The 14,524-nt window shown below is 43.3% G+C and overlaps 1 protein-coding gene across 1 annotated transcript in view; it reads left to right on the top strand.

The window, feature by feature from the left end:
* Positions 1–817: 817 nt before the first annotated feature.
* LOC126203265 (uncharacterized) overlaps positions 818–14,524 on the top strand; it is a 276,975-nt gene continuing 263,268 nt past the window's right edge. Inside the window, exon 1 of the mRNA XM_049937520.1 lies at positions 818–976. The gene's annotated coding sequence lies outside the window, so the exon portion shown is untranslated. The remainder of the gene's footprint in view (positions 977–14,524) is intronic.

The following is a 14,524-nucleotide window of genomic DNA, read 5'->3' on the forward strand; positions in this document are numbered from 1 at the left end:
GCGCGGTTCCAGACTGTAGCGCCTAGAAGCGCTCGGCCACCCCGGCCGGCTTACATACATTGAGAATAAAAAATAGCGCATTGAGGATGGGTAGCTACTAGCCGAAATCTGGATTTGCAAAATAAAATCTAAAAAGGACGACTGATTGCTGCACTCTATAAGTTATAACTCACATACAGTCGCTCAGTGCATCCACTTTCCCAATGGAAGGTAACCTGACTGCTCTTTAATGTCAATACATTTTTGCACTCCAAAAAGGGAGAAGGTAGATTTGGGTTTAACATCCCGCCGATCACTGCTAAGACAGCTTCTACGTCTCTCTCTCTCTCTCTCCTCCCTGCAACAACTTTAATTCCGAAAAGTCCCTCCCTCGTACCTACCAAACATTACGGAAGTTCTCTTTCCTGCCTTCCAGGACTAACACTACTTGAAGAATGGATATTACGAAGAAATGCTTTTCCACAGGCTTGAGGATTGTTGCCGCAGCGGAGTGTACGATGACTTGTAGCTTCATGGCAGACTGAGGCTGTGTGCCACACCGGGACTTGAAAACATCAATCAGCCTATTCTAAGCATTAACATTCAGTTAAATGACGATGATGCTTCCAGCGAAAAAGTAACATTCTTCGTCGCGATTTTGAACACAGTGTATCTCATTAGAGTTTCGAGGTGTAGTCATTTTTTGTAGACCTTGACTCCCGAAATGAAGGGACGTTGGCGGGAGAAGAGAGCGATGTCATAAGGTACGGGTGTCTCGGGCATCACCGCGCAGGTTCGGCCGTCACCGCCTCTACTCGAGCGCGCGCCGGAGACGAGTGAGTAGCGTTCATCTCGCTTCGTGATAAACACGCATCACCGCACCGAGCTGGAGGTAGCGCACGCGTACCGTGGCATCTCGAATGGGCATCGCTCCTGCACTCGACCTGGAATCTGCCGTACCGGAAAAACAGCAGTGACCTCGTGGTTTATTACACAGGTAAGACGACGTCAGCACAGGAAATTTTCCACTCGTTTGGAGCTGATTGTACGTAAGGGTACGTTTATGTGGAATCTGCGATAAACGACGATAGCGAAGATAGTAGCGTAGCGGCGGATAGTGTAAACGGCATTACCACTGCAGTGTCTATATGTAGCGTGGCTCCGAGTCACGCTTAGTGACAGCGATAAGAACGTCGGTAATCGATTTTAGAATGAGAGCAACGATAATCGCTGGTGGAGCAGTTTCTTTTCACTAGTATCGAAGATGGATGTTAGGAGTTTTATTGATGAATTACTTGACAGGCCTGCATTGCCGGACCGGAAAGACAAAAAAAAGCCATAAGCAGGTTCGTTCTGGACAAATTTTGGAATGAAGTTGCAGTTAAATTGAACATCATGTGTGTAAAAAGTGTATTCCTGCAATAGTAATTATACTCGCAATAACAATTTTAAAAAAATGGTTCAAATGGCTCTGAGCATTATGCGACTTAACTTCGGAGGTCATCAGTCGCCTAGAACTTAGAACTAATTAAACCTAACTAACCGAAGGACATCACACACATCCATGCCCGAGGCAGAATTCGAACCTGCGACCGTAGCGGTCGCTCGGCTCCAGACTGTAGCGCCTAGAACCGCACGGCCCCTCCGGCCGGACAGTAACAAACACTGGATACTAAAAAAGATAGGTTTTGTAGAGATCACGAATATTTGTGGTCCTTGAATTTGGTCTTCAGGTGGAAGCTTTGTTAGGTGCACATTTACTGGTTGTGAAGTTGATTCCACTGTAAGATAATGCCGAGTAACGTACCTTCCACGTCAATTATTAAAGTATGCTGCTAGGTAATCCACTTAACAATACCGTCGGCCACATCTGTTTCGTACTCACATGGTTATTATTCTCCATTTAAAACACATTATACGAGAGGAGAATTCAACAGTTCGTGATCGTGCTAATCTAAAGTGGAAACAGTCGTTGTCAGCTTCCCTTGGTGACATTAATATTTAAATATATAAAGACACTGTAACACAGTAGAGTAGAGCATCATGTTTGTAATTTTTGAGCATAGAGTCAGAATGAGCTGTGGAAGTAATTCGAATATGTTTTGCGTCTATACTCACTAAGCAATTAAAAAAATTCAAATATTTTAGTAATCATCAACTACTGAAATCATCGATTATTGTAGTTTTCATTTTTTGACGACTTGACAATCTTCTCATAGACGATTTGACAATTTTCTCATATATGTTTAGTTACCATTCTTGCGATTTTCACGACATTTGCAACGTTAAGGAAGCGCTAGGCTGATGGAGACAGGAATATGACAAAAAAATTCGAAATTCAATAAAGCAAATGCTCTATTTTCTTAGTTTATTGTGTATTAATGGTTATGCAGTGCTTGTTTCAAGAGTAGTGTATCGTTAATCTCTCGTAGTTAGTTTCTTAGCCATTGCAGTGTGAAATTTACGTAAAAGCTTACGTGACACATTTAGATTTACAGTGGCTTCCATTCAAAAGCCAAAACCGAGGCGGTGCTCATTTCTTCGCTCCACGCTGTTCTTATGAGGGCGTGCTGGAAAGTAATACACCCGGATTTTTCATGTGAACACTCTTAAAGCTTTTTCAATAAAATAAACGTTATTAACATTCTACACCTTTATTCTTTACGTCTACATATTTATTTTTCAACATAGCCTCCATGGCGACAAACACTTTTCTCCAAACAAAAACTAGTTTGTTGATACCGTCACTGTAGAATGTTTGACTTTGTTCATGGAGTCACAACCTCACTTCTGCTTGCACCGCTTCGTCACTATCAAAGGGGATGCCTCGAAGGCGTTCTTCAGGTTTTGTGAAGGGATAAAAGTCCTATGGGGCCAAATTGGGATGTTCTGGAGAGTGATCGATGGCAACGATTTTTTGCAGATGTCTTAGAGCTCGTGTGTGATCTAGCATTGTCATGGCTGAATGAGTGAGTGCTCCATGTGTGGACGAATTCTTCTAGGCTTAGAAACTCGGTAACGACACGCCGTTTCTCACGTACCGACGTAGTTACGTTAAGTTCGTGTTACACGAACGACATTCTGGTCAAAATCGACTACGCGAAGTGCATGTGGTTTCCGTTCCTGCTCGTAAATCAGTAACTTACCATGACGAGAGCATGTCTGCAACGTCAGTGGTCTATGGACCGCGCCCGCGTGTGGAGTTCTAATTTCGGTGTTTGCTGTGTACTGCGCATGCGCGGAAACAAGGGACTATGATGACGTCTGCTAACAGCGCAATATACTCTGGCCTAGCTCCCTCATATTACAGAAATGGATTGTGGCTTTCGTGTCTTCTAAGTCTTTATTCTATTGTTTGCTTTGTTTTTCGTAACACATTGAAAAGCTACACAGGGTCCTTATATTTTATTCCACTAGTATTCTACAGGAGAGGCGAAATATCTGAAACAAAAATGATTTATGTTTTGCAGAGAAAGCCTACGTATGCATAAATAGGAATATAAATAGACGAACACGTTTCCATGAAAATTACATAAACAGTGAAAAAGTCGGGATTATTTGACGATAAAAGTAATTTTCGGTGTTGTTGGGTATTTAACAAGAACGCAAGATACAAAGGATCATCTAAATATTGTCGTGTTTGCAAGTACATCTTTTCGCGAGCAGATAAATGTATATGCACTGAAATTTTTTGCTGACACTTTTCCTATTATTTCAATTCATAGGAGTGTAAAGAATTTACCACACGACCTTTGGCAAGAACGTACACTATCAAATCTGCTTTGGTCATCAATAAACCCTATTATCATTGCTTGTTCCTGCATATGTTACTATATTGCCTTTTTTTCATAAAAAGGTTGTCACTCATGACCTCACTTTCAGCGTTCAGATGCCAAATATACAGCAGACAGCTCTCACAACACATAACTTTGTTGCTGACGTGTAAACGAAAGTGACCACTCGGAACAGACGAGACACAGCACGGGAACCAAACACCAGGGCCGCTGCAGAAAACTCACTTGTCTCGAGTAGTCAGTTAAGACAAAGAAAGTCGATCGCTTAGAAGGGGCATTACTCATCGCCATGTTAAACGCAATAATTCGGAGTCCTCTAGCGTAAAGGTGACCGAGTAATATGGATGACGTAACACCTCAAGCGATTTTGAGAAAGAATAAAAAATTCGGGGCCATTATTTTCAGCGCAGTCTCGTAAAACTCCGTCATGGACGCCTCGTGGAAACAGAGACACGCTTCGCCATAGACACTGCTCTCTTCGACTCGATATAGTTCATCGCAGCTCCACCACAACTGAGTCCTAACTCATTAATCAGGGGCTGTTCTTGACTGACGACGCTTTTGTGTGTCATACTGTTTGTGAGTGTACACTCGTAATGTTCCGCTGAGGACCTGCATCTCCACACACACACACACACACACACACACACACACAAACAAGCTTGGCGTTAAAACAGAGCTTCCGCGAATGAACATGCGTAATTCAAATCGCCTAATGGAAACCTTATACAGGAAAAGAAGTTGATCTGAAGACTCGCTGCCTTGTCGCACCTACTGTACCTTTGGAGCAGTGCCAACTGTTTCCACAAACTGTTGTCGACCGAAGATAGCCGCAAAATTCTTGTACCGAGATTACTCTGGGGTATTACAAAGAAAATACTATTGACTTTAGAACTGCAGATAATTTTCTCACTTCCGTTACAAATTATTTTCAGTGCTTATATCGTGTACCGCAATACAGAAGATGTGTTCACCGTCACACTCCATCGTTCACTAGTGCCATCGACATCTTCAGTATTTGTGCGTCGTGTCAACAGTTTGTAGTGTGGATAGTCATCGAGTGTGAACGGCTTCATGTTTTTTATGTTCATGTGTCTACTGTTTTTTCCCCGCCGTTTTGTTCCAACTCACGTGTTTTCTCTGTTTTACCATTGTAATATCTTTGGCTGAAGAGCGGCGTATTGTGCTGCTGCCAGCCTACCTGTTTTTATACGGGTATTAAAATCACAATAAAGAAAAAAAACAGATGATGTGGCATTTCAGCACTTCAGCGAATAACCACAGATAGTAATATGCTGGCATCTCAAAGTTACAGACAGATTTAGTGTTGCCGCTCTTTACTGTCTGATGCATCACGAAGGTCAGTTGCAGCAAGCTTCCCGACAACTCAATTCTTTGGCGTAGTTTGAAACACTAACTATAGTTAATAGTTTCAGCTGGTTTTTGTAAGGTTGCATTTTTAGTTTTGAAGTAACGACCAAACATGAATAGTTCCAAGCCCAGACTTCTGAACAGTTTACGAAAAAAAGTTCATTTGCATTATTTACAATAAAAATATTGTCTGATTAGAGTAAATCGTAAAATGCCATCAGCGTTAAATTGCTTTGAAATTTTTTTCCACGTTGATTACCGAATAATAACACAAAACGTGGAAAAGAGTCACTTCCTTTGCGCAAAGCTTAATTATGTCTCATAATAGAAGCACCTACTCGAAATAAATCTATCTGGAACTTTAAATTTAATCAATATATACGAGCAATTACAGGAAGTAAATCGACTGCTTTCCTCTGCTGCACATGTTTGTTAGTTGTTTATTCATCCATAGATCATTTGTAAAATGATATCAGACATCACATCTTAAATGACAAATGAAACAATTTTTTTTAAAATTCAGTAATTCATATATACAGTAATATTATCTCCTGTAGGACTACGTTAACTGTTGGGTTGTTCATTTTCATGACTTGTATATAGTGTGTTTTCGTACATATTTTCAATTAATTTATCACTTTTTACTGCCCATACAACAGACAGACACACACACACACTCGCACACACACAAACACACACACACACACACACTCACACACACTACGATAGCTTAGTGGAGAATGGCAGTTGTGTATTGTTCAATAATGTTAATTTCCTGCCGTTCCCTACACTCTTTTATCTAAATAACCGTTGACTTTCCAGAAAAAATTATTTAAAAGCTGTGCTTTAAATGATTTTTTTAAATATTTTGATTTTTGTTGTTTTTTAATCCCCTAGGGCTATTTGTTATACAGTTTTGTTCCTTTGTTGAATGCTATCCTACGCAGAGTGGACGTTTCTGTCAACTTTTTTTCACCTTTCCTTGTCCTACGTGCAGTCATCTTTTAGTCAGTTTTCCCTTTGGTTTCCTCGAATGCAATGCGCCCACCTCTTTCTAGGCCTTTCTCTTTCACTGGAAGTCATGGACTGTGCGGCTGGTCCCGGCGGAGGTTCGAGCCCTCCCTCGGGCATGGGTGTGTGTGTTTGTCCTTAGGATAATTTAGGTTAAGTAGTGTGTAAGCTTAGGGACTGATGACCTTAGCAGTTAAGTCTCATAAGATTTCACACACATTTGAACATTTTTTTCTTTCACTGGAGCCTTTCACTGCCACATCCATTACTCTTTTCTCAACATGAGTTTGGTCTCTTTTCATTATATGTCCACACCATTTAAATCTTCTGTACTGCACTTTCTTGGATACTTCAGCAACTTTTACAGTTCCTCGGATGTTCTCAGTTGCAATCCGGGACATTTTAGTAAATCTTCACATCCACCTCAACATCATCGTGTCAGCTACATCTAGCCTATGCACTGGTTCTTAATTGTTGTCCATATTTCTGCTCCATACAGCAATGTTGACCTTACCACTGCCTTACATACCTTCTCCTTGACTTTTGACATTTATTTATTTTTTGTCACAGAGGATTCCCGACGTTCTTTTCCAACTGATTCATCCAGCTTGCACTCTGTGATCTATCTCAGAATCCAGATGTTTGTTACTGGCCAATGACCCGATATCTTGACGCTATCTATCCTCCTTAGGCACTCCCCATTTATTACGACCGATTAATCTTCCTTGTTTCTCACGCATAAAGACACCGTTTTCCTTCTGCTGATTTTAAGCCCTCTGTCCTCCAGCGCTTGCCTCCAGTCTTCCAGCTTGCAGTCCAAACCATGTTTGCTGCTGCTGCTGCACAAAGCAATATCGACTGCAAATGTGGCTGCTGTTCGATGACCATGAATGACACTGTTTGTGATATAATTGCTGATGTTCTTCTTTATGTTCAAAAATGGCTCTGAGCACTATGGGACTTAACTTCTGAGGTCATCAGTCCCCTAGAACTTAGAACTACTTAAACCTAACTAACCTAAGGACATCACACACATCCATGCCCGAGGCAGGACTCGAACCTGCGACCGTAGCGGTCGCTCGGTTCCAGACTGCAGCGCCTAGAACCGCTCGGCCAGCCCGGCCGGCTCTTCTTTATGTGCATAACAGGTTTGTAGATGTTCAAACAGGTGTGTAAACAGATGCTTACAGGAAGCTCGGTTCCTACGTTTAGTTATTATCCTAATCGTCCTTTTCTGTAGTTTCAAGACCAGGTCGTATTTTGTGTATAGGACACCCAGAAAATGATTCCATAGGTAAAGGTGGAATGCATAAGGAACAGCATATTAGTATACACTGATCAGCCAGAACATTATGACCACCAAATAGCTGATATGTCCACCTTTGGCGCGGATAACAGCGGTGACGCGTCGTGGCATGGAAGTAATGAGGCCTTGGTAGGTCGGTCGCTGGACGGAACTGGCACCACATTTGCAAGCAGAAGTCACCTAAATTCCGCAAATCCCGACGAGGAGGCGATGAGTTATGAAACCACGTTCACTCACATCCCAGATGAATTCTACGGAGTTCAGATCTGGCGAGTTGGAGGGGGGGGGGGGGCAGCACATGAATTGGAACTTGCTATAATGTTCCTCGAACCACTCCATCACACTCCTGGCCTTGTGACAGGTCACATTATCTTGTCGAAAAATCCCACTGCCGTCTTGAGATGGTTCAAATGGCTCTGAGCACTATGGGACTTAACATCTGTGGTCATCAGTCCCCTAGAACTTAGACTACTTTAACCTAACTAACCTAAGGACATCACACACATCCATGCCCGAGGCAGGATTCGAACCTGCGACCGTAGCAGTCGCGCGGTTCCGGACTGAGCGCCTAGAACCGCTAGACCACCGCGGCCGGCCCGTCGTGAGAGATTATAGCCATGCAACCACTGTATAATACTCCTTGGCTGTCAAGGTTCATTACATGAGCTCTATTCGACCCATGGATGCCCACACGAATGTTTCCCAGAGCATAATGTAGAGGTATCAAGGAGCTATTCTCCTGGAAGACGACGGATTCGCTCCCTCCCATCGGCATGATGAAGAAGGTATCGGCATTCATCAGACCAATAAACGTTCTGCCACTGCGCCAGCTTCCAATGCCGATGGTTACGTGCTTATTTCAGTCGTAATTGCCGATGTCGTGGTGTTAACATTGGCATATGCATGGGCTGTCAGCTGCGAAGACCTATCGTTAGGAGTGTTCGGTGCCCCGTGAGTTCAGACACACTTGTACTCTGCCCAGCATTAAAGTCTGATTTTATTTCTGCCACATTTCTCCGCCCGTCGCGTTTTACCAGTCTGCCCAGCCTACGACATCCGATATCTCTAATGATGGGTAGCCGCCCAAACCCACAAAGTCTAGACGTGATTCCACCTTGCTTTCGCCTTATGTTGAAGACACTCGCCACAGCACTCCTCAAACACCCGAGGAGTAGCGCAGTTTGCGAAATGCTCTACCCGAGCCTCTGGGCCATTACAATCTGCCTTCGGTCGAACTCGGACAGGTCGCGCGTCTTCACCATTCTACACTCGACGGCAGGCTCACTGATACTACATGTATAGTGCGTGTCACTGACTAGCAGTCATTCTTCGCCAGGTGACGCTGCTATCGTCTGAACGGGTTTATATCGATAGTAGGTCGGTGGTCATAATATTCAGACTGATCTATGTAAGGCAGTCTCTTAAAGAGAAATGTCAGGACTCTAAAGCCACATTTTCTTTGCTAATGTACAGGGTGTTTCAAAAATGACCGGTATATTTGAAACGGCAATAAAAACTAAACGAGCAGCGATAGAAATACACCGTTTGTTGCAATATGCTTGGGACAACAGTACATTTTCAGGCAGACAAACTTTCGAAATTACAGTAGTTACAATTTTCAACAACAGATGGCGCTGCCGTCTGGGAAACTCTATAGTACGATATTTTCCACATATCCACCATGCGTAGCAATAATATGGCGTAGTCTCTGAATGAAATTACCCGAAACCTTTGACAACGTGTCTGGCGGAATGGCTTCACATGCAGGTGAGATGTACTGCTTCAGCTGTTCAATTGTTTCTGGATTCTGGCGGTACACCTGGTCTTTCAAGTGTCCCCACAGAAAGAAGTCACAGGGGTTCATGTCTGGCGAATAGGGAGGCCAATCCACGCCGCCTCCTGTATGTTTTGGATAGCCCAAAGCAATCACACGATCATCGAAATATTCATTCAGGAAATTAAAGACGTCGGCCGTGCGATGTGGCCGGGCACCATCTTGCATAAACCACGAGGTGTTCGCAGTGTCGTCTAAGGCAGTTTGTACCGCCACAAATTCACGAAGAATGTCCAGATAGCGTGATGCAGTAATCGTTTCGGATCTGAAAAATGGGCTAATGATTCCTTTGGAAGACATGGCGGCCCAGACCAGTACTTTTTGAGGATGCAGGGACGATGGGACTGCAACATGGGGCTTTTCGGTTCCCCATATGCGCCAGTTCTGTTTATTGACGACGCCGTCCAGGTAACAATAAGTTTCGTCAGTAAACCAAATGCTGCCCACATGCATATCGCCGTCATCAATCCTGTGCACTATATCATTAGCGAATGTCTCTCGTGCAGCAATGGTAGCGGCGCTGAGGGGTTGCCGCGTTTGAATTTTGTGTGGATAGAGGTGTAAACTCTGGCGCATGAGACGATACGTGGACGTTGGCGTCATTTGGACCGCAGCTGCAACACGGCGAACGGAAACCCGAGGCCGCTGTTGGATCACCTGCTGCACTAGCTGCGCGTTGCCCTCTGTGGTTGCCGTACACGGTCGCCCTACCTTTCCAGCACGTTCATCCGTCACGTTCCCAGTCCGTTGAAATTTTTCAAACAGATCCTTTATTGTATCGCTTTTCGGTCCTTTGGTTACATTAAACCTCCGTTGAAAACTTCGTCTTGTTGCAACAACACTGTGTTCTAGGCGGTGGAATTCCAACACCAGAAAAATCCTCTGTTCTAAGGAATAAACCATGTTGTCTACAGCACACTTGCACGTTGTGAACAGCACACGCTTACAGCAGAAAGACGACGTACAGAATGGCGCACCCACAGACTGCGTTGTCTTCTATATCTTTCACATCACTTGCAGCGCCATCTGTTGTTGAAAATTGTAACTACTGTAATTTCGAAAGTTTGTCCGCCTGAAAATGTACTGTTGTCCCAAGCATATTGCAACAAACGGTGTATTTCTATCGCTGCCCGTTTAGTTTTTATTGCCGTTTCAAATATACCGGTCATTTTTGAAACACCCTGTATTTGCGCGTTCATTCTCCTCCAGGTGACCGTCAATATCAAGTCTGAAGCCACATTTTCTTTGCTAATGTATTTGTGTGTTCATTCTCCTCCAGGTGACCTTCAATATCAAGTCATAAAAATTTTATGTTTGCTGTATAGTCTAAGAAATTTTCATCTACATTCAGTTTACAGAATTATTTGCCCTCTTTAACAAAAAATCCTTGCTGACTGTTTTATTCATGTTCAGTGGAAGTTATTGCGTGATGACCCATTATTAAGTTCCATTAGGGATTCTTGTGTTTTATCTGTGATTAAAATGTTGCTGCCCTCACCAAACAACTTTTTCGCAACGTCTAACAACGACAGAACAGTTATTGATATTACACACATCAGAAAAAGTTTTGTATGATCTCGGTTCAGAGAGTTCCGGAACCTCTGCAGAAAATTGGAATAGAGGCCAACATAAACATCATTTCCGCCCTTTTTATTGCTCATGAAAACCACACATTGCATGTTGTACCACCATACAGCGAGACCTTCAGAGATGATGGTCCAGACTGCTGTACACACCGGTACCTCTAGTACTCAGTAGCACGTCCTCTGGCATTGATGCATGTCTATTCGTCGTGGCATATTATCCACAAGTTCATCAAGGCACTGTTGGTCCAGATTGTTCCATTCCTCAAGGCTATTCGGCGTAGATCCCTGACAGTGGTTGATGGGTCACATAGTCTATAAACAGCCCTTTTGAATCTATCCCAGGCTTGGTCGATAGGGTTCATGTATGGAGAAGCACTATCGGTCGGAGGATGGCATTCACGTATCGTACAGCCGTTACGGCGGCTTCCATGACCACCAGCGACGTACGTCGACCCCACAGAGTGCTACCTCAAAACAGCAGGGAACCTCCACCTTGCTGCATTCGCTGGACAGTGTGTCTAAGGCGTTCAGCCTGACCGGGTTGCCTCCAAACACGTCTCCGACGACTGTGTGGTTGAAGACATATGTGACACTCATCGGTGAAGAGAACGTGATGCCAGTGTTGATCGGTCCATTCGGCATGTTGTTGGGCCCATCTGTACCGCGCTGCATGGTGTCGTTGCAAAGATGGACCTTGCCATGGATGTCGGGAGTGAAATTACACATCATGCTGCCTATTGCGCACAGTTTGAGTCGTAACACGACGTCCTGTGGCTGCACGAGAAGCATTATTCAACATTGTCGCGTTGCTGTCAGGGTTCCTCCGAGTCATAATCCGTAGGTAGCGGACATCCACTGCAGTAGTAGCCCTTGGGCGGCCTGAGCGAGGCATGTCATAGACAATTCCTGTCTCTCTGTACCTCCTCCATGTCCGAATGACATCGCTTTGGTTCTAAGAGATGTCTAGACACTTCCCTCGTTGAGAGGCCTTCCTGGCACAAAGTAACAATGTGGACGCGATCGAACCGCGGTATTGACCGTCTAGGTATGGTTGAACTACAGACAACATGAGCCGTGTACCACTTTCCTGGTGGAATGACTGGACCGGATCGGTTGCCGGAGCCCCTCCGTCTAATAGGCGTTGCTCATGCATGGTTGTTTACATCGTTCAGCGGGTTTAGTGATGTCTCTGAACAGTCAACGTCTGTCTTCAGGAGTTCTGGGAACCAGGGTGATGCAAAACTTTTTTTGATGCGTGTATATTAAGAACAATAGTTGCCCTAAGATGCAGCCGTGAGCAATTCCTACGTTAATGTGCTTGGGGTCTGATAAATGTTTCAATGAAAGTTTCCTTTTTTGAAATCTGTGCTATTTCTACCCGCAGCACACTGTTCTACAGGTATGTTCTAAATCAGTCATTGGCAGTTCGTCTTATTCCAAACAATTCCATATTTTTAATGTTGTATGCTCAACACTACCAAAGGCATTCGAGAGATATAAAAATATACCTGTGACACATTCATTCTTGTCCACTGCATAGATACCACTGCTTTAAATTCTACTACGGCGGATTTTGTATTTCTACGACTCTGGAAACCAAACTGTGCTTCTTTGAGGAGATTACATTTATTCAAGAAGTTAGTCACTCTGTATTTCAGAGATTTTTTTATGTACACCACCGGCGAAATGGGCCTGTAGGTTTTGTACATGTTCTGCGTCACCATTCCTTACTAGAGGCACAACTCTCGCGTGTTTCAGGTGCTCCGAAAACTTACCTGAACTGATAGACTTACTTATTATGCTAGTTAATGTAGCTTGAATACTAATTAAGCATTATTTAAGTCCACATACAGGCACTTCATATATGCCTGCTGACTTTTTGTTTTTTAAATTTTATATTTTTTTTCCTGTCTTCATACTGTGGGATGTGTAACAACATCAACCAAATTCAGAAAACTGTCTGAAGGATAATTATGAAATTCTACTCACTTCAAAACAGTTTTCGCGGAACAACAATTTTTATGGCAAACGATATGAAACAATATTTATTCTTCATAAATACTTGAAACGGTCCTAAGTTTTCACGTCGTCAATAACATAACTACTTTGAAAATTGTAAGTTGAGCTTAACAACATTTACTTAAAAAATAATTTTCTCACAGTGACCACACAAAATTTACACCGTATTCCGTTGTCTCCTCGCATTCTCTACCTTACCAAATTGAAAACGGCTTACGGAACTGTTGAAACGGCTGGTCTTGTGGAATGGTGGGTCCTGCATTTAATAGAGGCCTTTCTCATGAAAGGTCACGGGGCCTGTGACTGGTGATGATCGCTCGCGTTCGATATGTCCGCCGCGTTCGACTCTTAGGTCATATTTCACCATCTTATGCATAGCTATTATGGTTTTAAGCACAGAGATTTCGAGACACTCTCTCTCCTTTTCTGTCTTATCAGCATTCAGTGTCATGTCTCTCACCGACCTTAACGCTATTGTCTGAACAACGGAGAAGACACATTATTTTCCACCAGAGTAAAACTTTTCGTCTGTCCCACACCGCTTCCCCGAAGTCATTTTCAGTAACAGGAAAGCCGACTCTGGAATAACCTCCCTCCTTACATCAGAGGACCGAATAACATATCCACTTTCAAAACATAGTTAACGACATAGCTACTGAAGCACCAAGAATGTCACCTTCGTTCCTGTACCCGTTGCGCCATTGTATCCTTCCTTCCTTCCTCCGACATCTTCCTCGTTTCTCAACGCGCTTAGCTGGTGCAGTCTACCTAAATTTCTCTCCCTCAGAACTCTTTATATCAGAAAATATCACTTTTGTGTACCTACAAATACATTTTGTTTATGCCACTATTATCATTATCGTTATTTTTATTGTTATTATTATTATTAGCGGCAGTATCAGCAGTAGTAGTGGTAGACTGCTAGTATTAACCTTATTAGTTATCAGTCAGTACTATTATTTCACATGGTGCCTACATACATTCAGATCAGTTTTTACTGTGTTAGAACCATTTTATTATTATTTCATCATCATCATCATCATCAGCCAATTCAGTCATTAGATGATGTGGCCTCTTCGAGTCGTGGATTCAGGTAGGCTTTCAGAAGTCTTCTCCAAGTGGGACGGTCTTGGGCAGTTCTCTACCAGGTGTTACCAGCGATCTTCTTGATGTCTTTGTCCCATCTGTCTGGTGGTCTTCCTCTAGGCCTCCGGTGCTCTCTCGGACTCCCCTCCAGTACTAGCTTCGTCCATCTGTTGTCTTTTCTTCTTGCAACGTGGCCAGCCCACTGCCATTTCAAGGAACCTACTCTCTCTAAGATGTCATTAACCTTCGTCACAGACCGGATGTCATCTGCCCTTTTCCTGTCCTTTCTTGTATAGCCCAGCATTGATCTCTCCATGGCTCTCTGTGCTGTCCTAAGTTTCCCTTTTGTGAATGAGTTCAGTGTCCATGTCTCGCAGCCATAAGTCATCACAGGAAGAATGCATTGATCAAATACTGCTTTCTTCAGATTTACTGGCATTTTTGATCTGAATACTTTTGAATTCTTCCCAAATGCTTGCCAGCCAAGCTTGATGCGTCGATAGATTTCTGGCCTTATGTCTCCCTTCATATTTATAAT

Source organism: Schistocerca nitens, chromosome 9 (assembly GCF_023898315.1).
Source record: "Schistocerca nitens isolate TAMUIC-IGC-003100 chromosome 9, iqSchNite1.1, whole genome shotgun sequence".
NCBI lineage: Eukaryota > Metazoa > Arthropoda > Insecta > Orthoptera > Acrididae > Schistocerca > Schistocerca nitens.